The sequence below is a fragment of the Lissotriton helveticus genome, chromosome 7 (genome assembly GCF_964261635.1).
Source record: "Lissotriton helveticus chromosome 7, aLisHel1.1, whole genome shotgun sequence".
Classification (NCBI taxonomy): domain Eukaryota; kingdom Metazoa; phylum Chordata; class Amphibia; order Caudata; family Salamandridae; genus Lissotriton; species Lissotriton helveticus.
Window position 1 is genome coordinate 1,001,545,928 of NC_136068.1, and position 23,524 is coordinate 1,001,569,451.

Genomic DNA, 23,524 nt, shown 5'->3' on the forward strand with positions numbered 1-23,524 from the left:
TGAGTGTTCTGTTTAATTCAGATGCTCTGTCCATCACCACCCTCTTTTCTGAATTATAAGTTACTAGCAGCCCGTCCCGAAGTTGGAAGTTGAAGTTGGAAGGATTTTGTATAGCGCTCTACTACCAAACGGTTTCTTGGCGCTGTAGACAGAAACTAAAACTGAGGGAGAAGGGAAGTAAGATTTAAAAAATGTAAGCAGAGGAAAAAAGATGGGTTTTCAGAGCAACCCGAAAATCCAAAAAAGAAGGAATAGATCTGATTGTCAGGGGAAGTGAGTTCCAAAAAATGGGGGCAAGTGTCAAAAATGTGGAGCCACCCGATTTCTTCTTACGAAATCGGGGGACTAGAAGAAGAAACTGTGTGAAAGACCGCAGATGTCGAGCCGGGACATATGCAGTGATCTTTGATCTAATAAAGGCTGGAGCGGTGCCAGCTAATGACATGTAGGTCAGGCAACCCAACTTGAAGAGTGAGCGCTCCTTTATAGGGAGCCAATGAAGAATTTTAAGTAGAGGGGTGGTGTGACTAGATTTGGGGAGCCTAAAAATTAGGCGAGCTGCCTGGTTTTGTATAAGCTGCAGCCGGCGACATTCATAGGCTGGAATGCCCACATATAGGGCCTTACCATAATCTAGTCGGGAAAGAATCATTGCCAAAATCACGAGTTTGAGAGCATCAGCCGAGATTAGCGTGAGACTTTCCGGATAATTCTGAGGGAGAGGAAGCAAGAGGAGACTACTGCGCTTATCTGGGGACGTAGCGAGAGGTCGTGGCTGACCTTGATGCCGAGGGTTCTGACAGAAGCGGAGGGAGAAGGGGGGGAACCAAGGATGGGGGGCCATAAAACAGGGGACCAAGGGTTGGAGGGACCGCCGATAAGAACCAGCTCCGTTTTATCGGGGTTCAATTTAAGATGATTGAGGTTCATCCAATTATAGATGAAAGTAAGAGTGGAATTAACCCTGGAAACTGAATCGGAAGAGGGGGAGAGTTTGAAAATGAGCTGGAGGTCATCGGCATAATTAAACGCCGTGACCTCCATATCCTGTAAAGCAACAATCAGAGGATATATGTAAAGGTTGAACAAAAGATGGCAAAGGGACGAACCTTGGGGTACCCCACAGGTGACAGGGGGGGTGGGTGCAAGAAAATCCTCCAACCTAACAGCCTGAGTTCGGCCTGTTAAAAAGGACGTGAGCCAGGACAAGGCTGTCCCCCGTAGGCCGGCACCCCTGACACGGTCGAGTAAGATGGAATGATCAACCGTGTCAAAGGCCGCAGATAGATCGAGTAAGACTAAGGCCTGGGGGGAGTTGATGTCAGCACCACGTCTAAGCTCATCAACCACTGAGAGCACCACCGTTTCCGTCGAGTGTACCGGACGGAAGCCAGCCTGGTGGTCAGCCAGGAGGTGGTGAGCTTCAACATAGGTAGAGAGCGAAGAGGTGATGTGACTTTCTAAGATCTTGCTCAGAAGTGGAAGAAGCGAAATAGGTCGAAAGTTGGAGGAAACAGTAGGGTCGGCACCAGGTTTCTTTATGATGGGGATGACCGTGGCTGATTTAAAAGCATCGGGTACAATTCCTGAAGTGATAGAAGTTTTAAGCAGAGTGATAGGAGGGACTGGGCAGCAAGAGAAGAGCTCCCTCAAGACATGCGCTGGGCAGAAGTCAGCGGGAGAGCCCGTCTTAACTTTGCCCAGGAGAATGCAGAACGCTTCTTCTGAGATCAGCAGAAATCGGTCAAGAGAGGAAGGGGACGGGGGGAGTGAAGGACAAACAAACAGAGGGGATGCTGAAGGAATATTTAGTTTTATGATAGTGATTTTCTCAATGAAATAATCATTGAGAGTGTTACAGAGGGATTGAGAAGGGATGGGTCGGGACACCACTCTATTAGAATCAGCCAGCTCATGTATTATTGAAAAAATCTCTTTGGATTTATTTTTATTTGCTGCCTGATTGATTTTCTGAGAGAAATACTCTAGCTTGGCGGTGAGTATCGCTTTTTTGTAGGCCCTAAGGAGGATCATATAGGACATCTTGAGGTCAGGGCAGTATCTACAGGGCCAGTGGCGCTCAGCCTGTCGCAATGCCACCTTCTGGTTTTTCAGGGCATTGGTGAACCACCTATTTGCGTCGTGGGGACGACACGTTCTTATTAGTCTAAGTGGGGCGACAGGGTTACAGGCCTCTGAAAGCCAGTTATCCAGAGTTTCTACCTGCCTATTAGGGGCTAGGTCTTTCAAGGTAGGAGCGGAGGAGGCTAAGGAATGACCTAGGCCGACCAGGCCGACCCTGTTCCAGTTACGGGCGTAAATGTTTTTGGGACGAGGAGGGATGTTGGTCTCCCTCAAGGGGGCCGAGAATGTAATCAGGGAATGATCTGACCGGGCGCAGGGAGATATAATGGGTGTGGAAATTAACAAATTGGCTGACCAGACCTGGTCGAGGGTATGCCCCTGAGTATGGGTGGGACAGTTATATGTGGTATGAAATTGAGGCAATGAAGGGTATCGGAAAAATCCTTGGACATGGTGTTCTAGTGAGGATCACCTGGCCAAAAATTGATGTCACCCAACAAGAGAACGGCAGAGTTATTGACTACCAGAGTGGCTAGTAGATCTTGTACAGCTGGGATGAAATGGGGCATGAGTTGAGGGGGACTGTAGAATAGCACAATAGTGAGAGGGGAGACTAAATTCGTGGAACGCGCCACTAAGAAATCAGTTGAGATAATGGGATGATGGGGGAGAATTTGAAATTGAAGGTTTGAGCGTAACATCATTGCTACTCCGCCGCCGTTCTTGCCTTCCGGACGGTCGGCGTGGAGGATGTAATAAGCGTCAGGGAGGGAGGTGAGGATATCAGGCATGGAGGCGGCCATGTACCAGGTTTCAGTGAGACCTAAAATCTCGGGTTTAAGGGTATCAAGGAGGTCGAAGAGTTCCAGTTGATGCTTGACCGCAGACCAGGTATTAAGAAGGGCAACTGAGGCCATAGGAGGAGAGTCGGTCATAGGTTTAGGGCAAAATTAAGGAGAGGCCGAACAAGGCAGTTCCTTGTGGGGACTAGAATGACAACGTGCGGGATCAGGGTAATCTTTACGGGCGATTTCAAGAGAAACAATACGGGTTAAAGTTGAAGGGCTAATAGGCCAGTCGTCATGGTATGCCAAAAGTTGGTTAGGCAGGTAGGAAAGGGGACAGGCAGGGTGAAGGGCCCCGGGGCCCGGCCTGGCACGGACGGGCGCAGACGGGCTTGCCTTTGGTGCGCCTTCGGCACGCCGCCGGCGCACCCGCTGCGCCCGTCCGCTGCGCGGCCGGGAAAGACACATGATTAAATGGAGGAAAGGAAGGGCTGTGGCCTAGCATAAGGGGGCGTGGCATGGACTGAGGGCTTCCCCAGAATGGCGTCAATCCTTTGTGCGACCCGCGGCAGCGTCCAAATCGGCTGCGCGGGGAGATGTGCTTGGAGAGGATATGGCAAGGTGCAAGGAGCAGGTAAATGGTTAAAATACAAGAAAATACAATTTTTTTTCAAAAACAATAGTTGCTCCCGGCTTCCGCCTCAGGAGTTCGTAGCTGTCTGGCCGCGCGTTAGATAGAGCGCGGTTTAAATGAAGGCAGGGAGCATGGCCTAGCGTAAGGGGGCGTGGCCTGGATTGAGGGCTTCTCCAGAATGGCGTCAATCCTTTGTGCGACCCGCGGCAGCGTCCAAATGGGCTGCGCGGGGAGATGTGCTGGGAGAGGATATGGCAAGGTGCAAGGAGCAGGTAAATGGTTCAAATACAAGAAAATACAATTTTAAAAAAAAACAATTGTTGCTCCCGGCTTACGCCTCAGGAGTTCGTAGCTGTCTGGCCACGGGTTAGATAGAGCGCGCTGTAAATGAAGGCGGGGCGGGGCGTGGCCTAGCGTAAGGGGGCGTGGGCTGAACTGAGGCTTCCCCAGAATGGCGTCAATCCTTTGTGCGACACCAGGCAGCGTCCAAATCGGCTGCGCGGGGAGATATGCTGGGAGAGGATATTGCAAGGTGCAAGGAGCAGGTAAATGGTTAAAATACATCTACGAAGGAAGGCTGGACCTGCACCATTCATCCAGGCTGCCTGAGTTACTGTGAGGGGTAGTTAGTTGGTATCCTATTCTGAGCGAAAGGGGACCCAACAAGCTCCAGCTGTGTCCTGGCAACTGTCCAGCTGACCTGCTGCATTGGACCTGCCTCAGCCCTGCTGGCCTCTGCTCGAGTGAGTACCTGATCCCCAATATGTGCCTCCCAAGTCCTGGATCCTTGGTGTGGCATCGGTTGAGTCCCTCCTAGATGAAAAGGAAAAATCCTGAAGTTTTGGGCTCTTCCTGACTGCAAATAGGCCTATGCGCTCCAGGATCTGGTGGCCTGCGCCAACCGCCAATGTAAAGCTCCGAAGAACCAGGCGCTTCTTGCTCCAGTGACTGCTAGCAACGACCAGCAACCGACAATGCAGTAACTGTCAATGTGAAGCTCCTGTCACAGCCATGAACGACGCACAACAGGATCTTCACACTACAATGATAACCATCCGCGACACCTGGCCTGCTCTTACTGCTACAACAATGATCATCCACGACACTCTCCCTGCTCCTCGCAGCCCTCTCCACCACAAACAAAACTCTTCGCGCTAGACTTTAGAAGGTAACATTTTCAGCGAGATGACCCTGGTCCCAGTATTTGGCCCAGGCCTCATCCCGGGTGGCCAGAAATTGTCACTTTCATCTTGTTTTGTACGATCAGATACCTGAGATTGGCGCTTTGTGCTTTTGGGGGCTATACTTACCTTAAATCTTTGAAATTGTATATCTACATTTCTGCTGATTGTTTTTTTGTCAATTTGGAGTCAAATAATTCATTACATTTTAACCTATTTTTCTAAATTGGTGTGGGATTGTTCATGTGTTGTGTTTTTACTTTATTAGTGTTTGTGTGCTACATACATTCTTTTCCCATTGCCTTTAAGTTAAGCCTGAATAATTTTGTGCTGAACTACCAGAAGGTTAAGCACATGTTAATTTAGTAACGTTTGTGGTTACAAGGATTGATAAGGATTTTGACTGCTGCTTGAAAAGGGATCAGCTCCCCCTCACTCAGCAACCCAATTCCTCACAACAATTAATTATACTTTTTTGGGGTTTGTTTACCTTAGTTTAACTTTAAACTAGAACATAATTCATTGTTCTTAATATTTTGTTATACTTCATTTGTATTTAACTTCCTTTTTAATTTGTAGTTTACAAGCATGGAGGTCCATTAGGATGGCGGACGGACAAAGTCCGTCTGCCATCCTGTCGGGGGCCAGTACTGTCCGCCACAAGGGCGGAGGAACCGTGCTCCCATTTAGGATGCATCTGCCACAGTGTCGGGTGCATCCCGCATTTTTTACATTGCGGCGGACGGTGCTTGAAGCACCGGCCGCCGCAATGCAAAAAATGCACGTTGTACATTTTAATGCACCACATGACAGGCACCGCGCGGTGCCTGTCATGGTGTACAGTGGATGGCTGGTGGGTACCATAGGTACCCCCCATGGGTAGCCCCCCACCCCCCTTCACCCTGGGGGCCCGCAACGGGCCCCCAAAGCAAAGACTGTATGCCTTTCCCGTGGCGGCATTGCCGCCACGGAAAGGCATTCCTCACCGGCCATCCTAATTTGGCTGGCCGTGTCTGATAGACACCGCCACCATATCAGACTATTTAAGCCGCGGTTGCAAGCCGACCGCGGCGGAAAAGCGGCGGACGGTCTTCCCCTACGCTACGGTCCCCCGCCATCGTAATATAGCGGGGGAAGAAAGTAGGCGGACGGGCAGGGATGGCGGACGGATCGCCACCACCTGCATGACGGTGGCGATCCGTCCGCCATCCTCATGGACCCCTTAGCGTTTATAAGTTACTAGCACGATTCATAAAGGGGGTGGTGATGGACAGAGTATCTGAATTAAGCAGAACACTCCTACCCAGTCAAAAGATCAGGGCTTGATCCATCACCGTTTTTTAGCTCACTGCACCATCCCAGCTCAGAACCTGGCTACATGCAAATTAGTCTGACCCTGGCCCAGTGCATCATGGGAACAGGGCAGACCAAACTACCAAGCCAATTCTTTACTGGAAAGGGAACAAGCTTCCGGGGACCGGTTTCTGGCATTACAGCCGTCTTCGGCCCGGCTTGCTTGAATCCTGATGGTGCAATGAGCAGGGGACTCACATCTGAGCATACCCTTCCACACTTGTGGTGGCCAAAACGATTCATAAAGGGGGTGGTGATGGACAGAGTATTTGAATTAAGCAGAACTCTCCTACCCAGTCAAAAGATCAGGGCTTGATCCATCACCGTTTTTTAGCTCACTGCACCATCCCAGCTCAGAACCTGGCTACATGCAAATTAGTCTGACCCTGGCCCAGTGCATCATGGGAACAGGGCAGACCAAACTACCAAGCCAATTCTTTACTGGAAAGGAAACAAGCTTCCGGGGACCGGTTTCTGGCATTACAGCCGTCTTCGGCCCGGCTTGCTTGAATCCTGATGGTGCAGTGAGCAAGGGACTCACATCTGAACATACCCTTCCACACTTGAGGTGGCCAAAACGATTCATAAAGGGGGTGGTGATGGACAGAGTATCTGAATTAAGCAGAACACTCCTACCCAGTCAAAAGATCAGGGCTTGATCCATCACCGTTTTTTAGCTGACTGCACCATCCCAGCTCAGAACCTGGCTACATGCAAATTAGTCTGACCCTGGCCCAGTACATCATGGGAACAGGGCAGACCAAACTACCAAGCCAATTCTTTACTGGAAAGGAAACAAGCTTCCGGGGACCGGTTTCTGGCATTACAGCCGTCTTCGGCCCGGCTTGCTTGAATCCTGATGGTGCAGTGAGCAAGGGACTCACATCTGAACATACCCTTCCACACTTGTGGTGGCCAAAACGATTCATAAAGGGGGTGGTGATGGACAGAGTATCTGAATTAAGCAGAACACTCCTACCCAGTCAAAAGATCAGGGCTTGATCCATCACCGTTTTTTAGCTCACTGCACCATCCCAGCTCAGAACCTGGCTACATGCAAATTAGTCTGACCCTGGCCCAGTGCATCATGGGAACAGGGCAGACCAAACTACCAAGCCAATTCTTTACTGGAAAGGAAACAAGCTTCCGAGGACCGGTTTCTGGCATTACAGCCGTCTTCGGCCCAGCTTCCTTGAATCCTGATGGTGCAGTGAGCAAGGGACTCACATCTGAGCATACCCTTCCACACTTGTGGTGGACAAAACGATTCATAAAGGGGGTGGTGATGGACAGAGTTTCTGAATTAAGCAGAACACTCCTACCCAGTCAAAAGATCAGGGCTTGATCCATCACCGTTTTTTAGCTCACTGCACCATCCCAGCTCAGAACCTGGCTACATGCAAACTAGTATGACCCTGGCCCAGTGCATCATGGGAACAGGGCAGACCAAACTACCAAGCCAATTCTTTACTGGAAAGGAAACAAGCTTCCGGGGACCAGTTTCTGGCATTACAGCCGTCTTCGACCCGCCTTGCTTGAATCCTGATGGTGCAGTGAGCAAGGGACTCACATCTGAGCATACCCTTCCACACTTGTGGTGGCCAAAACGATTCATAAAGGGGGTGGTGATGGACAGAGTATTTGAATTAAGCAGAACTCTCCTACCCAGTCAAAAGATCAGGGCTTGATCCATCACCGTTTTTTAGCTCACTGCACCATCCCAGCTCAGAACCTGGCTACATGCAAATTAGTCTGACCCTGGCCCAGTGCATCATGGGAACAGGGCAGACCAAACTACCAAGCCAATTCTTTACTGGAAAGGAAACAAGCTTCCGGGGACCGGTTTCTGGCATTACAGCCGTCTTCGGCCCGGCTTGCTTGAATCCTGATGGTGCAGTGAGCAAGGGACTCACATCTGAGCATACCCTTCCACACTTGTGGTGGACAAAACGATTCATAAAGGGGGTGGTGATGGACAGAGTATCTGAATTAAGCAGAACACTCCTACCCAGTCAAAAGATCAGGGCTTGATCCATCACCGTTTTTTAGCTCACTGCACCATCCCAGCTCAGAACCTGGCTACATGCAAATTAGTATGACCCTGGCCCAGTGCATCATGGGAACAGGGCAGACCAAACTACCAAGCCAATTCTTTACTGGAAAGGAAACAAGCTTCCGGGGACCGGTTTCTGGCATTACAGCCGTCTTCGACCCGCCTTGCTTGAATCCTGATGGTGCAGTGAGCAAGGGACTCACATCTGAGCATACCCTTCCACACTTGTGGTGGCCAAAACGATTCATAAAGGGGGTGGTGATGGACAGAGTATCTGAATTAAGCAGAACACTCCTACCCAGTCAAAAGATCAGGGCTTGATCCATCACCGTTTCTTAGCTCACTGCACCATCCGAGCTCAGAACCTGGCTACATGCAAATTAGTCTGACCCTGGCCGAGTGCATCATGGGAGCAGGGCAGACCAAACTACCAAGCCAATTCTTTACTGGAAAGGAAACAAGCTTCCGGGGACCGGTTTCTGGCATTACAGTCGTCTTCGTCCCGGCTTGCTTGAATCCTGATGGTGCAGTGAGCAAGGGACTCACATCTGAGCAAACCCTTCCACACTTGTGGTGTCCAAAACGATTCATAAAGGGGGTGGTGATGGACAGAGTATCTGAATTAAGCAGAACACTCCTACCCAGTCAAAAGATCAGGGCTTGATCCATCACCGTTTTTTAGCTCACTGCACCATCCCAGCTCAGAACCTGGCTACATGCAAATTAGTCTGACCCTGGCCCAGTGCATCATGGGAACAGGGCAGACCAAACTACCAAGCCAATTCTTTACTGGAAAGAAAACAAGCTTCCGGGGACCGGTTTCGGGCATTACAGCCGTCTTTGGCCCGGCTTGCTTGAATCCTGATGGTGCAGTGAGCAAGGGACTCACAGCTGAGCATACCCTTCCACACTTGTGGTGGCCAAAATGATTCATAAAGGGGGTGGTGATGGACAGAGTATCTGAATTAAGCAGAACACTCCTACCCAGTCGAAAGATCAGGGCTTTATCCATCACCGTTTTTTAGCTCACTGCACCATCCCAGCTCAGAACCTGGCTACATGCAAATTAGTCTGACCCTGGCCCAGTGCATCATAGGAACAGGGCAGACCAAACAACCAAGCCAATTCTTTACAGGAAAGGAAACAAGCTTCCGGGGACCGGTTTCTGGCATTACAGCCGTCTTTGGCCTGGCTTGCATGAATCCTGATGGTGCAGTGAGCAAGGGACTCACATCTGAGCATACCCTTCCACACGTGTGGTGGCCAAAACGATTCATAAAGGGGGTGGTGATGGACAGAGTATCTGAATTAAGCAGAACACTCCTACCCAGTCAAAAGATCAGGGCTTGATCCATCACCGTTTTTTAGCTCACTGCACCATCCCAGCTCAGAACCTGGCTACATGCAAATTAGTCTGACCCTGGCCCAGTGCATCATGGGAACAGGGCAGACCAAACTACCAAGCCAATTCTTTACTGGAAAGGAAACAAGCTTCCAGGGACCGGTTTCTGGCATTACAGCCGTCTTCGGCCGGCTTGCTTGAATCCTGATGGTGCAGTGAGCAAGGGACTCACATCTGAGCATACCCTTCCACACTTGTGGTGGCCAAAACGATTCATAAAGGGGGTGGTGATGGACAGAGTATCTAAATTAAGCAGAACACTCCTACCCAGTGAAAAGATCAGGGCTTGATCCATCACGTTTTTTTAGCTCACTGCACCATCCCAGCTCAGAACCTGGCTACATGCAAATTAGTCTGACCCTGGCCCAGTGCATCATGGGAACAGGGCAGACCAAACTACCAAGCCAATTCTTTACTGGAAAGGAAACAAGCTTCCGGGGACCGGTTTCTGGCATTACAGCCGTCTTCGGCCCGGCTTGCTTGAATCCTGATGGTGCAGTGAGCAAGGGGCTCACATCTGAGCATACCCTTCCACACACAGGATTCAAGCAAGCCGGGCCAAAGACGGCTATAATGCCAGAAATCGGTCCCCGGAAGCTTGTTTCCTTTCCAGTAAAGGATTGACTTGGTAGTTTGGTCTGCCCTGTTCCCATGATGCACTGGGCCAGGGACAGACTAATTTGCATGTAGCCAGGTTCTGAACTGGGATGGTGCAGTGAGCTAAAAAACGGTGATGGATCAAGCCCTGATCTTATGACTGGGTATGAGTGTTCTGTTTAATTCAGATACTCTGTCCATCACCACCCCCTTTTCTGAATCGTTTTGGCCACTATAGGAGTGGCAGGGTATGCTCAGACACGAGTCCCTTGCTCACTGCACCATCAGGATTCAAGCAAGCCGGGCCGAAGACGGCTGTAATGCCAGAAACCGGTCCCCGGAAGCTTGTTTCCTTTCCAGTAAAGAATGGGCTTGGTAGTTTGGTCTGCCCTGTTCCCATGATGCACTGTGCCAGGGACAAACTAATTTGCATGTAGCCAGGTTCTGAACTGGGATGGTGCAGTGAGCTAAAAAACGGTGATGGATCAAGCCCTGATCTTTTGACTGGGTATGTGTGGGAGAGGTGTGGCGCCGCGGCCAGGGCGACTGACGCTGGAATCTGGGGATCAGGGTTCGATCCCCGGCTCCGGCGGCAGGTTAGCCCAGCACCATGTGACTCTGGGCAATAGCTCGCTTAATCTTCCCGACGGCCCCCCAGCGCCTAGAGACCCTTACGGGTGATTGTGCGCTTTACAAATGTGGACTTTACTTTTTTTACTTTATGAGTGTTCTGTTTAAATCAGATGCTCTGTCCATCACCACCCCCTTTTCTGAATCGTTTTGGCCACTATAGGAGTGGCAGGGTATGCTCAGACATGAGTCCCTTGCTCACTGCACCATCAGGATTCAAGCAAGCCGGGCCGAAGACGGCTGTAATGCCAGAAACCGGTCCCCGGAAGCTTGTTTCCTTTCCAGTAAAGAATTGGCTTGGTAGTTTGGTCTGCCCTGTTCCCATGATGCACTGGGCCTGGGACAGACTAATTTGCATGTAGCCAGGTTCTGAACTGGGATGGTGCAGTGAGCTAAAAACGGTGATGGATCAAGCCCTGATCTTTTGACTGGGTATGAGTGTTCTGTTTAATTCAGATGCTCTGTCCATCACCACCCCCTTTTCTGAATCATTTTGGCCACTATAGGAGTGGCAGGGTATGCTCAGACATGAGTCCCTTGCTCACTGCACCATCAGGATTCAAGCAAGCCGTGCCGAAACCGGCTGTAATGCCAGAAAGCGGTCCCCGGAAGCTTGTTTCCTTTCCAGTAAAGAATTGGCTTGGTAGTTTGGTCTGCCCTGTTCCCATGATGCACTGGGCCAGGGACAGACTAATTTGCATGTAGCCAGGTTCTGAACTGGGATGGTGCAGTGAGCTAAAAAACGGTGATGGATCAAGCCCTGATCTTTTGACTGGGTATGAGTGTTCTGTTTAATTCAGATGCTCTGTCCATCACCACCCCCTTTTCTGAATCGTTTTGGCCACTATAGGAGTAGCAGGGTATGCTCAGACATGAGTCCCTTGCTCACTGCACCATCAGGATTCAAGCAATCCGGGCCGAAGACGGCTGTAATGCCAGAAACTGGTCCCCGGAAGTTTGTTTCCTTTCCAGTAAAGAATTGGCTTGGTAGTTTGGTCTGCCCTGTTCCCATGATGCACTGGGCCAGGGACAGACTAATTTGCATGTAGCCAGGTTCTGAACTGGGATGGTGCAGTGAGCTAAAAAACGGTGATGGATCAAGCCCTGATCTTTTGACTGGGTATGAGTGTTCTGTTTAATTCAGATGCTCTGTCCATCACCACCCTCTTTTCTGAATTATAAGTTACTAGCAGCCCGTCCCGAAGTTGGAAGTTGAAGTTGGAAGGATTTTGTATAGCGCTCTACTACCAAACGGTTTCTTGGCGCTGTAGACAGAAACTAAAACTGAGGGAGAAGGGAAGTAAGATTAAAAAAATGTAAGCAGAGGAAAAAAGATGGGTTTTCAGAGCAACCCGAAAATCCAAATAAGAAGGAATAGATCTGATTGTCAGGGGAAGTGAGTTCCAAAAAAGGGTGGCAAGTGTCAAAAATGTGGAGACACCCGATTTCTTCTTACGAAATCGGGGGACTAGAAGAAGAAACTGTGTGGAAGACCGCAGATGTCTAGCCGGGACATATGCAGTGATCTTTGATCTAATAAAGACTGGAGCGGTGCCAGCTAATGACATGTAGGTCAGGCAACCCAACTTGAAGAGTGAGCGCTCCTTTATAGGGAGCCAATGAAGAATTTTAAGTAGAGGGGTGGTGTGACTAGATTTGGGGAGCCTAAAAATGAGGCGAGCTGCCTGGTTTTGTATAAGCTGCAGCCGGCGACATTCATAGGCTGGAATGCCCACATATAGGGCCTTGGTATGTGAGCAACAAGGACCCCCTGGTACAGATATGTATCCTGGGACAGGGTAAATAATGTATGTAAACTAACACTCCCAGGCATAAATTACAACAATAACGCAATAGAGTGAACAAACAAAACTACTAGAGTATCAAAAAATATACATTTTTAATTCAAAGTAAGATACAATTATTAGTGATCAATACATTAATAAAAATTAATAAAAAATACTTGACTAATATACAAAATTTTTTTACAAAAGCAATCAATTTAAAAGTCAAATTAAGAAATCAAGGAGGTTAGGTGGTATCCGGTCGACGCGTTTCAACATAAAAATGTCTTCATCAGGACATTGACCATCCAATTTCTAAAATCAGAACCATGAACTCTGTGTGCAGATCCTCTGTGTTTCTAGCTGAGCGTCTTATCCACAGAGTCCCGGAGTACTTTATATCGGTTATGTTTCACAACTTTAAAAAGATTTGTATTCAATAAAATCCAAGCTCTAAAATAAGCCGATCATATCCGGTCGCTGTCTACTCCATGAAACCAGCGATAAGTTATGATGTTCTTCAGTTATGTTTATACGTTCCTAGTTATTTCCTTTTTCAGTGCTCATTTATTATTCGCATTATTTCCAAATGTGTGCGTTTTTTCTCTCCCCCTTCCGTCTTGGTCTTGTCTTACGGCTCGAGGTGATTCTTCCTATAGTATATTTCTTATTTTTTATAGCAAGCACTCGCCACTCCTGCAGTATATCGAATGAAAAGAAATGATGTCCAGTCCTGCCAGCTAGTCAGGAATACAACGGAGGGCAAACCCCAGTCGGTAAGACGCATACGCCTGTCTGCCTTCTGCCGGTCTCTAAAGTACGGCGGTGGGGGAATTTTTCTTAAAAATACATTCGCTACCCTGTAGGTTTCACGATGAAGCAACGAGTGGTGTAGGGTCCTGCCGGTCGGTCAGGAATGCGAGTAAGCTGCAGCCGGCGACATTCATAGGCTGGAATGCCCACATATAGGGCCTTACCATAATCTAGTCGGGAAAGAATCATTGCCAAAATCACAAGTTTGAGAGCATCAGCCGAGATTAGCGTGAGACTTTCCGGATAATTCTGAGGGAGAGGAAGCAAGAGGAGACTACTGCGCTTATCTGGGGACGTAGCGAGAGGTCGTGGCTGACCTTGATGCCGAGGGTTCTGTCAGAAGCGGAGGGAGAAGGGGGGGAACCAAGGATGGGGGGCCATAAAACAGGGGACCAAGGGTTGGAGGGACCGCCGATAAGAACCAGCTCCGTTTTATCGGGGTTCAATTTAAGATGATTGAGGTTCATCCAATTATAGATGAAAGTAAGAGTGGAATTAACCCTGGAAACTGAATCGGAAGAGGGGGCGAGTTTGAAAATGAGCTGGAGGTCATCGGCATAATTAAACGCCGTGACCTCCATATCCTGTAAAGCAACAATCAGAGGATATATGTAAAGGTTGAACAAAAGATGGCAAAGGGACGAACCTTGGGGTACCCCACAGGTGACAGGGGGGGTGGGTGCAAGAAAATCCTCCAACCTAACAGCCTGAGTCGGCCTGTTAAAAAGGACGTGAGCTAGGACAAGGCTGTCCCCCGTAGGCCGGCACCCCTGACACGGTCGAGTAAGATGGAATGATCAACGTGTCAAAGGCCGCAGATAGATCGAGTAAGACTAAGGCCTGGGGGGAGTTGATGTCAGCACCACGTCTAAGCTCATCAACCACTGAGAGCACCACCGTTTCCGTTGAGTGTACCGGACGGAAGCCAGCCTGGTGGTCAGCCAGGAGGTGGTGAGCTTCAACATAGGTAGAGAGCGAAGAGGTGATGTGACTTTCTAAGATCTTGCTCAGAAGTGGAAGAAGCGAAATAGGTCGAAAGTTGGAGGAAACAGTAGGGTCGGCACCAGGTTTCTTTATGATGGGGATGACCGTGGCTGATTTAAAAGCATCGGGTACAATTCCTGAAGTGATAGAAGTTTTAAGCAGAGTGATAGGAGGGACTGGGCAGCAAGAGAAGAGCTCCCTCAAGACATGCGCTGGGCAGAAGTCAGCGGGAGAGCCCGTCTTAACTTTGCCCAGGAGAATGCAGAACGCTTCTTCTGAGATCAGCAGAAATCGGTCAAGAGAGGAAGGGGACGGGGGGAGTGAAGGACAAACAAACAGAGGGGATGCTGAAGGAATATTTTGTTTTATGATAGTGATTTTCTCAATGAAATAATCATTGAGAGTGTTACAGAGGGATTGAGAAGGGATGGGTCGGGACACCACTCTATTAGAATCAGCCAGCTCATGTACTATTCAAAAAATCTCTTTGGATTTATTTTTATTTGCTGCCTGATTGATTTTCTGAGAGAAATACTCTAGCTTGGCGGTGAGTATTGCTTTTTTGTAGGCCCTAAGGAGGATCAAATAGGACATCTTGAGGTCAGGGCAGTATCTACAGGGCCAGTGGCGCTCAGCCTGTCGCAATGCCACCTTCTGGTTTTTCAGGGCATTGGTGAACCACCTATTTGCGTCGTGGGGACAACACGTTCTTATTAGTCTAAGTGGGGCGACAGGGTTACAGGCCTCTGAAAGCCAGTTATCCAGAGTTTCTACCTGCCTATTAGGGGGTAGGTCTATCAAGGTAGGAGCGGAGGAGGCTAAGGAATGACCTAGGCCGACCAGGCCGACCCTGTTCCAGTTACGGGCGTAAATATTTTTGGGACGAGGAGGGATGTTGGTCTCCCTCAAGGGGGCCGAGAATGTAATCAGGGAATGATCTGACCAGGCGCAGGGAGATATAATGGGTGTGGAAATTAACAAATTGGCTGACCAGACCTGGTCGAGGGTATGCCCCTGAGTATGGGTGGGACAGTTATATGTGGTATGAAATTGAGGCAATGAAGGGTATCGGAAAAATCCTTGGACATGGTGTTCTAGTGAGGATCACCTGGCCAAAAATTGATGTCACCCAACAAGAGAACGGCAGAGTTATTGACTACCAGAGTGGCTAGTAGATCTTGTACAGCTGGGATGAAATGGGGCATGAGTTGAGGGGGACGGTAGAATAGCACAATAGTGAAAGGGGAGACTAAATTCGTGGAACGCGCCACTAAGAAATCAGTTGAGATAATGGGATGATGGGGGAGAATTTGAAATTGAAGGTTTGAGCGTAACATCATTGCTACTACGCCACCAGTCTTGCCTTCCGGACGGTCGGCGTGGAGGATGTAATAAGCGTCAGGGAGGGAGGTGAGGATATCAGGCATGGAGGCGGCCGTGTACCAGGTTTCAGTGAGACATAAAATCTCGGGTTTAAGGGTATCAAGGAGGTCGAAGAGTTCCAGTTGATGCTTGACCGCAGACCGGGTATTAAGAAGGGCAACTGAGGCCATAGGAGGAGAGTCGGTCATAGGTTTAGGGCAAAATTAAGGAGAGGCCGAACAAGGCAGTTCCTTGTGGGGACTAGAATGACAACGTGCGGGATCAGGGTAATCTTTACGGGCGATTTCAAGAGAAACAATACGGGTTAAAGTTGAAGGGCTAATAGGCCAGTCGTCATGGTATGCCAAAAGTTGGTTAGGCAGGTAGGAAAGGGGACAGGCAGGGTGAAGGGCCCCGGGGCCCGGCCTGGCACGGACGGGCGCAGACGGGCTTGCCTTTGGTGCGCCTTCAGCACGCCGCCGGCGCACCCGCTGCGCCCGTCCGCTGCGCGGCCGGGAAAGACACATGATTAAATGGAGGAAAGGAAGGGCTGTGGCCTAGCATAAGGGGGCGTGGCATGGACTGAGGGCTTCCCCAGAATGACGTCAATCCTTTGTGCGACCCGCGGCAGCGTCCAAATCGGCTGCGCGGGGAGATGTGCTGGGAGAGGATATGGCAAGGTGCAAGGAGCAGGTAAATGGTTAAAATACAAGAAAATACAATTTTTTTTAAAAACAATCGTTGCTCCCGGCTTCCGCCTCAGGAGTTCGTAGCTGTCTGGCCGCGCGTTAGATAGAGCGCGGTTTAAATGAAGGCAGGGGGCATGGCCTAGCGTAAGGGGGCGTTGCCTGGATTGAGGGCTTCTCCAGAATGGCGTCAATCCTTTGTGCGACCCGCGGCAGCGTCCAAATCGGCTGCGCGGGGAGATGTGCTGGGAGAGGATATGGCAAGGTGCAAGGAGCAGGTAAATGGTTCAAATACAAGAAAATACAATTTAAAAAAAAACCAATCGTTGCTCCCGGCTTACGCCTCAGGAGTTCGTAGCTGTCTGGCCGCGGGTTAGATAGAGCGCGCTGTAAATGAAGGCGGGGCGGGGCGTGGCCTAGCGTAAGGGGGCGTGGGCTGAACTGAGACTTCCCCAGAATGGCGTCAATCCTTTGTGCGACACCAGGTAGCGTCCAAAATGGCTGCGCGGGGAGATGTGCTGGGAGAGGATATTGCTAGGTGCAAGGAGCAGGTAAATGGTTAAAATACAAGAAAATACAAGTTTTTTTTAAAAAAAACAATCGTTGCTCCCGGCTTCCGCCTCAGGAGTTTGTTGTCCGGGTACTATGCATTTTTATCACTGTTTGTACTTTGTTTGCTTTAAGTATATGATTTAATAACACATTTTCTTTCTGAGACTTGACATAGGTGGTTCTTTCCAACATTTTAAATGGGGCTTTAGAAAAAATACTTATTAAATTAAAATAGTATACTTCTTTTATTTAATACTAGCAGCCCGTCCCGACGTTGTCCGGGTATGAAATAGAATGTGTGCAATGTGTGTAATAGGCAAGGGAAATTTATTTTAAAATCTCGCGGTAGACAACATTTTTAGCATGAAGTGTCACAATAGTTAGGCATGTGTGTGCAGATACTGTGTGTACCTCGGAGTAAGAAGTATTAGCAGATGTCTCTAGTGTGTATGTACTCCACTTCCGTAGGTAAGTGTGTGTGAAAGTGTATTCAGTTGTAAATTTCGTGTCCCCGCAGGCACGCTGAATCGCGTCATCCCCCGCTTGAGGCCCGGCTCCAGTTTTGTTTGATGTTGGGCTTGTGGTGTAAAGTCGTTGATGCAGAGAGTTGAGTGGGTGACAGCGCGCCCTGGAGACGCTGCGCTTGTGGGAAAGTGCAAGTCAGTTCAAAGGTTAGTGTCCCAGCAGGCACGCTTAGTCGCGTCATCCGCCGCCTGAGCCCGGCTCCAGCCCTGGTTGATGTTGTGCACCTGGTGTCAATTCGTTTATGCAGAGAGTTGAGTGTGTGACAGCGCGCAGGAGACGCTGCAGTTAGTGTCCCTGCAGGCACGGTCCTTTATGCAGAGAGTTGAGTGTGTGACAGCGCGCAGGATACTGTGCAGTTATTGTCCCCGCAGGCACGATCAGTCTCGTCTGCCCCCGCTTAATCCCCGGCAATTGCTGTGCCCATTGGCCATGCCCCTTGCTCCCACGCAATTGCTGCACCCATTGGCCTTGGCCACGCCCCCAGCCCAATGCACACGTTTGTTTTCCACACGCCCTCAAGGCACGTTTTTTTTGGGGGGGGGGATTGTGCTGCGTGATTGTTGCCGGTTGTCGCGCCCGTTGGCCACACCCCTTGGTGCCGCGCAATTGCAATTGCTGCACCCATTGGCCTTGTTCACGCCCCCAGCATATGCCCCCAGCACAACGCACACGTTTAAGGAACTCTTTTTTTTGTCGTCATGCCGCGCCCTGCCCATGCCCACAAGGGAGTACTTTGCTGGTAAGGTTCTTTTACCTTTCAAATGTATATGGTGGGCATCTGTATAGCCTATGTCCTTCTGCTGCAACTGCCCTTTCCAATGCTGTATTGGGTGTTGTGATTGGTGCTGTGGTTCCTGAGATTACCTGCCTCCAAGGTTTGGGCTCTCTCTTTATAATATTAGTATGGATTGTTTCTTTTTTTCCCGCAATCGTTGGTCTAGGTATATTTTTATTATCCATATTTAAAAATCATGAAAAAAACATATAGGACTTGCACCCCCAGCATGTCCACGTTGTCATCATTAATGTAATATGTGATGTTATTAGTGACGTCATCAATGATGTCATTGAACATGTCATGACTGGGGCAGTCTGTGAAGTCATAAGCTGAGTTTGGGTTCTAGTTAGCTCAGTAAACTTTAACTGGTGAACATCAGTGATTTTTTGTTATATTTTCACTGACACCTAGCTATTACGTCAGGTTAACCTTTGTTTGTTTCAGTGAATGTCAGTGTTTTTTTAAATGTAAAGTAAGACATTAACATACATATATAAAGAGTCACATTAACAGTTGTATTTTTCAGAGCATTTCCAGTTTTTTTTAATTGTAAAGTAAGATCTTATTAGCACACTCAACACCCACAGGCAGCCAGTCCCCTGCCAAGCACAGCATTCAGCAATATGCCATGTGTGTCGGGCACCGGGCCTGGCTTTTGGCCAGGCCCCATGCACAACCCCCCATGGGTGTCCAATTTCTCACAAACACCCACCCCAAATAATTCATTTTCCTTGCCCCTCAGGAGCCCCGCAGAATCATAGCGACCTCCACTTAAAAGAAATATATATATATTTTGACCCTAGGGAGTGTCTTTCTGGGAACCGCCTGCATTGACCAGGGGTTCAGGGTATATGGAATTTTTCATATATTTCCAGGACACTGGGACTGAGTCAGAAAAAAAATCAGAACATCAGAAGAAATGTTACAGCCAGCAAATCAGAGAGATAACTTTAAAAAAACCCTCTTTCAATCAGACGGCTTGAATTGTTGAGTTCAAGCCCAGCTGTCAATATATCTAAAAATATTAACCCTTAATTTCTCAAAACCGTCAGAACAGAGCTTTCTGGGTAAATATTGAGCTTTCTGTCAAATTTGATGGAATTCTGTTCAGCCGTTTTCTCTGTATCACTGTTCAATTTTCCCTGTCGAAATTGCATGGGGAAAAAAGCATTTTGGGGCCCCCTTTTTTTCTTAGCTCTTACTTGATGTATCACCATGGAGCTTTCCAGGAAGGAGCTGAGGTGGATGAACTTTCTTTTGGGAAGTTTTGTGAGGATTTATCCAATGTACCAAAGTTATTAGCAAAACGATAAATGCTCTTCTTATGGAAAGTCTAACCTAGCTCTGAGTACACAGTGGCAATGGAATTTCAGTCTTTCAATAAATATTATTTTATATTACTGATGTGTTTGTTGTTAATAATCAATGTTTTTATATCACTAATGTGTTAATGTTAATTATTGTATATTGAATCCATCCATACTAAGATTATAAAGAGAGAGCCCAAACCTTTGAGGCGGGTAATCTCAGTAACCACAGCACCAATCACAACACCCAATACAGAGTTGGAAAGGGCAGTTACAGCAGAAGGGCATAGGCTATGCAGACGGATAAAAATATGTATAAAAAAAATTGCAAAAAACTACATCATCCAGAAGGCCGAGGGCCAAAATTACATCAAACAGGAAATTATGTAATAATGTGACTCACTATATTGAGACTGAGAGCCTGGAGCCAAATTGATCGTGAACAAGGGATATGCTATCCCGAAACGCGTAGATTTGTGCCTGCCTGCTTGAGAAACTCCATGCTGTGAGGATTAAATAAAAAAGCACATAAGTGAAGACAAACGCAAGTTCGTCCCGTTTTTCTCCCAGCTGGGGGAATTGGTTGTGGATTTAAATGCGGCCTGGTTCTGCCGCAGGGATTTACGAACCAGTGAGAGAGCGCTGCAAATTCTGGCAAAAAGGAACCGAGGGGTATCTATATCTATATCTATCTATCTATCTATCTATCTATCTATCTATCTATCTATCTATCTATCTATATAACCACCAGAGGGAGGAGCAAGGTGGACTTGTAACTACATTGAGGCAGGTTTGCCTACGCCACAGCAAAGCAAGCAGATGGGAAAGAGCGCTGACGAAGGCACACATGCCGAAATGCATTAGCTGAGGACATTTCTTTTAATAAAGTGCCCCTTTGAATCCTCTGCTTGGGTCACTGTTTCTTTTCCTCGGAGGAGAATTTACGCTCATCTAGCAATGCGACTGCCAGTTCGCACTCAGTGTTACCCCCGCAGTACAAGAGGTCTGGGAGCTCTGGCTTGCTCGTCCGAGCACTCTCTACATTGATTGCGTTAGCAATTCTACCCAAGAACCCACCAGGACGCCGGGACCAGGCAGCGGTTAGGAAGTATTCCACTTCCTCTTTGGGTGACCGGGATTCCTGTGCACACCCCCGCGATGTACTCCCGGCTGAGAGGTTGCTGCGTTCATAATGCAGGGTACTTGAGGGGGCGCTGGATTATTGTGATGCCCTACCTGCCATCATACTTGGAGTCTGTGCCTGCCATCGATTCCCTCTCCGCGAGAGAAACCCCGCCGAGCATCTCCTTCCCGAGTTGGCACTATACCGTGGCATTCTGGGATTTGCAGTCTTTGCCTACAGGACTGCAAGTGGGAGCTCAAAACCACCAGGGGGCGGAGCAAGGTGGACTTGTAACTACATCGAGGCAGGTTTGCCTATGCCACAGCAAAGCAAGCAGATGGGAAGGAGCGCTGACGAAGGCACACTTGCCGAAATGCATTCGCTGAGGAAATTTCTTTTAATAAAGTGCCCCTTTGAATCCTCTGCTTGGGACACTGTTTCTTTTCCTCGGAGGAGAATTTACGCTCATCTAGCAATGCGACTGCCAGTTCGCACTCAGTGTTACCCCCGCAGCACAAGAGGTCTGGGCTCTCTAGCTTGCTCGTCCGAGCACTCTCTACATTGATTGCGTTAGCAATTCTACCCAAGAACCCACCAGGATGCCGGGACCAGGCAGCGCTTAGGAAGTATTCCACTTCCTCTTTGGGTGACCGGGATTCCTGTGCACACCCCGCGACGTACTCCCGGCTGAGAGGTTGCTGCGGTCATAATGCAGGGGACTTGAGGGGGCGCTGGATTATTGTGATGCCCTACCTGCCATCATACTTGGAGTCTGTGCCTGCCATCGATTCCCTCTCCGCGAGAGAAACCCCGCCGAGCATCTCCTTCCTGAGTTGGCACCATACCGTGGCATTCTGGGATTTGCAGTCTTTGCCTACAGGACTGCAAGTGGGAGCTCAAAACCACCAGGGGGCGGAGCTTGTAACTACATCGAGGCAGGTTTGCCTTTGCCACAGCAAAGCAAGCAGATGGGAAGGAGCGCTGACGGAGGCACACATGCCGAAATATATTCGTTGAGGACATTTCTTTAAATAAAGTGCCCCTTTGAATCCTCTGCTTGGGTCACTGTTTCTTTTCCTCGGAGGAGAATTTATGCTCATCTAGCAATGCGACTGCCAGTTCGCACTCAGTGTTACCCCCGCAGCACAAGAGGTCTGGGCGCTCTGGCTTGCTCGTCCGAGCACTCTCTACATGGATTGCGTTAGCAATTCTACCCAAGAACCCACCAGGACGCCAGGACCAGGCAGCGGTTAGGAAGTATTCCACTTCCTCTTTGGGTGACCGGGATTCCTGTGCACACCCCCGCGACGTACTCCCGGCTGAGAGGTTGCTGCGGTCATAATGCAGGGGACTTGATGGGGCGCTGGATTATTGTGATGCCCTACCTGCCATCATACTTGGAGTCTGTGCCTGCCATCGATTCCCTCTGCACGAGAGAAACCCCGAGAGAAAATACGAAAGGGAGAACAACCCACTGGAGGGTCTTATTGGATGAGTAATGTATAAATATTGTGTAAAACTTTCTCAAAAATTTAAATTACTGTATGTAACATATATGAGAATGATAGAAGTCGAATGCTGTTGACACATATATTTTCTCTCCCATTGTTGAAACAATCATCGGAGGGAATGATTTGTTTAAAGGAAAAGCTAAATTTAGAATATAAGATTGCCCTTCCCACATTTGTGACTACAAGTCCCACAATTTCCGTGAGGTAACAGGAAGTGATGTGTTAGAAACTAGTATGCACCAATTTTTTTTATTTAAATCACTAAAAAAATAATTTATTGGTTTTCCTGTGAGCAAGGTCTCCGTAGAGACCGAAACGCGTAAGGTGTTTGCTGGCTGGCTGTTAAGAATTTGAATAAACCGAGTAACTTTGCAAATCTGACTGTTGCATCGTAATTTTAATACCCGGGAGTGCTCTAAGCAACAAACTTCCCTTTGGGAAAAACGGACTTTATATATATATATATATATATATATATATATATATGTATATATATACATACATATATATATATATATATATTGTTTTCTTCGTTGCCGTGTGAAGAATAAACATCTTTGTCTCAAACCTGGAGTGCTTTCATTCTCTTTCCAGGACGGGAGGGAGTTTCAGGAGCTTTGAATATATATATATATATATATATATATATATATATATATATATATATATATATATATGTATATATATATATAATGCACTTGGTTACTCACGCGTGACGCACACGGATTTGCACAGGTAACCAGCTCTGATCACATTTGGAATAATAAGGACTACGACTCCCAGAGGTCTTCATTTAGCCCATTGGGGCGGGACTTTGTATTTAATGAGGGAGTTGCCTACCACAGCACGATCTTTCCGATAGCCCAAGAAGAAGGGGAAACCCAAAACGCGTCAGCGTTTTGGAAAGCTGCTGAAATAAGCCCGCAAATGACAGTGTCCATACCTCAAATAAAGGCTGGTTACCTGTGCAAATCCGTGTGCGTTCCGCGTGAGTAACCAAGTGCATTATCCGCCGGGATAGCACCACCCCAGGACGGGACTTTGTATTTAATGAGGGAGTTGCCTACCACAGCACGATCTTCCGATAGCCCAAGAAGAAGGGGAAACGAAAGCTGCTGAAATAAGCCCGCAAACGACAGTATCCATACCTCAGATAAAGACTGGTTACCTGTGCAAATCCATGTGCGTCTCGCGTAAGTAACCAAGTGCATTAAATATCAAGGCGGAGGCTCATCCGCCGGGATAGCACCACCCCAGGATTCCAAGGGGGCCGTGTGAAGGGGATTCACCATTCACAGTACGTGGTCTGCACGAAGGATTGAGGACACAGAAGTTCGCGGGAGCCCACAAAGGGCTCTATCTGGCAGTCATAAGTGCGC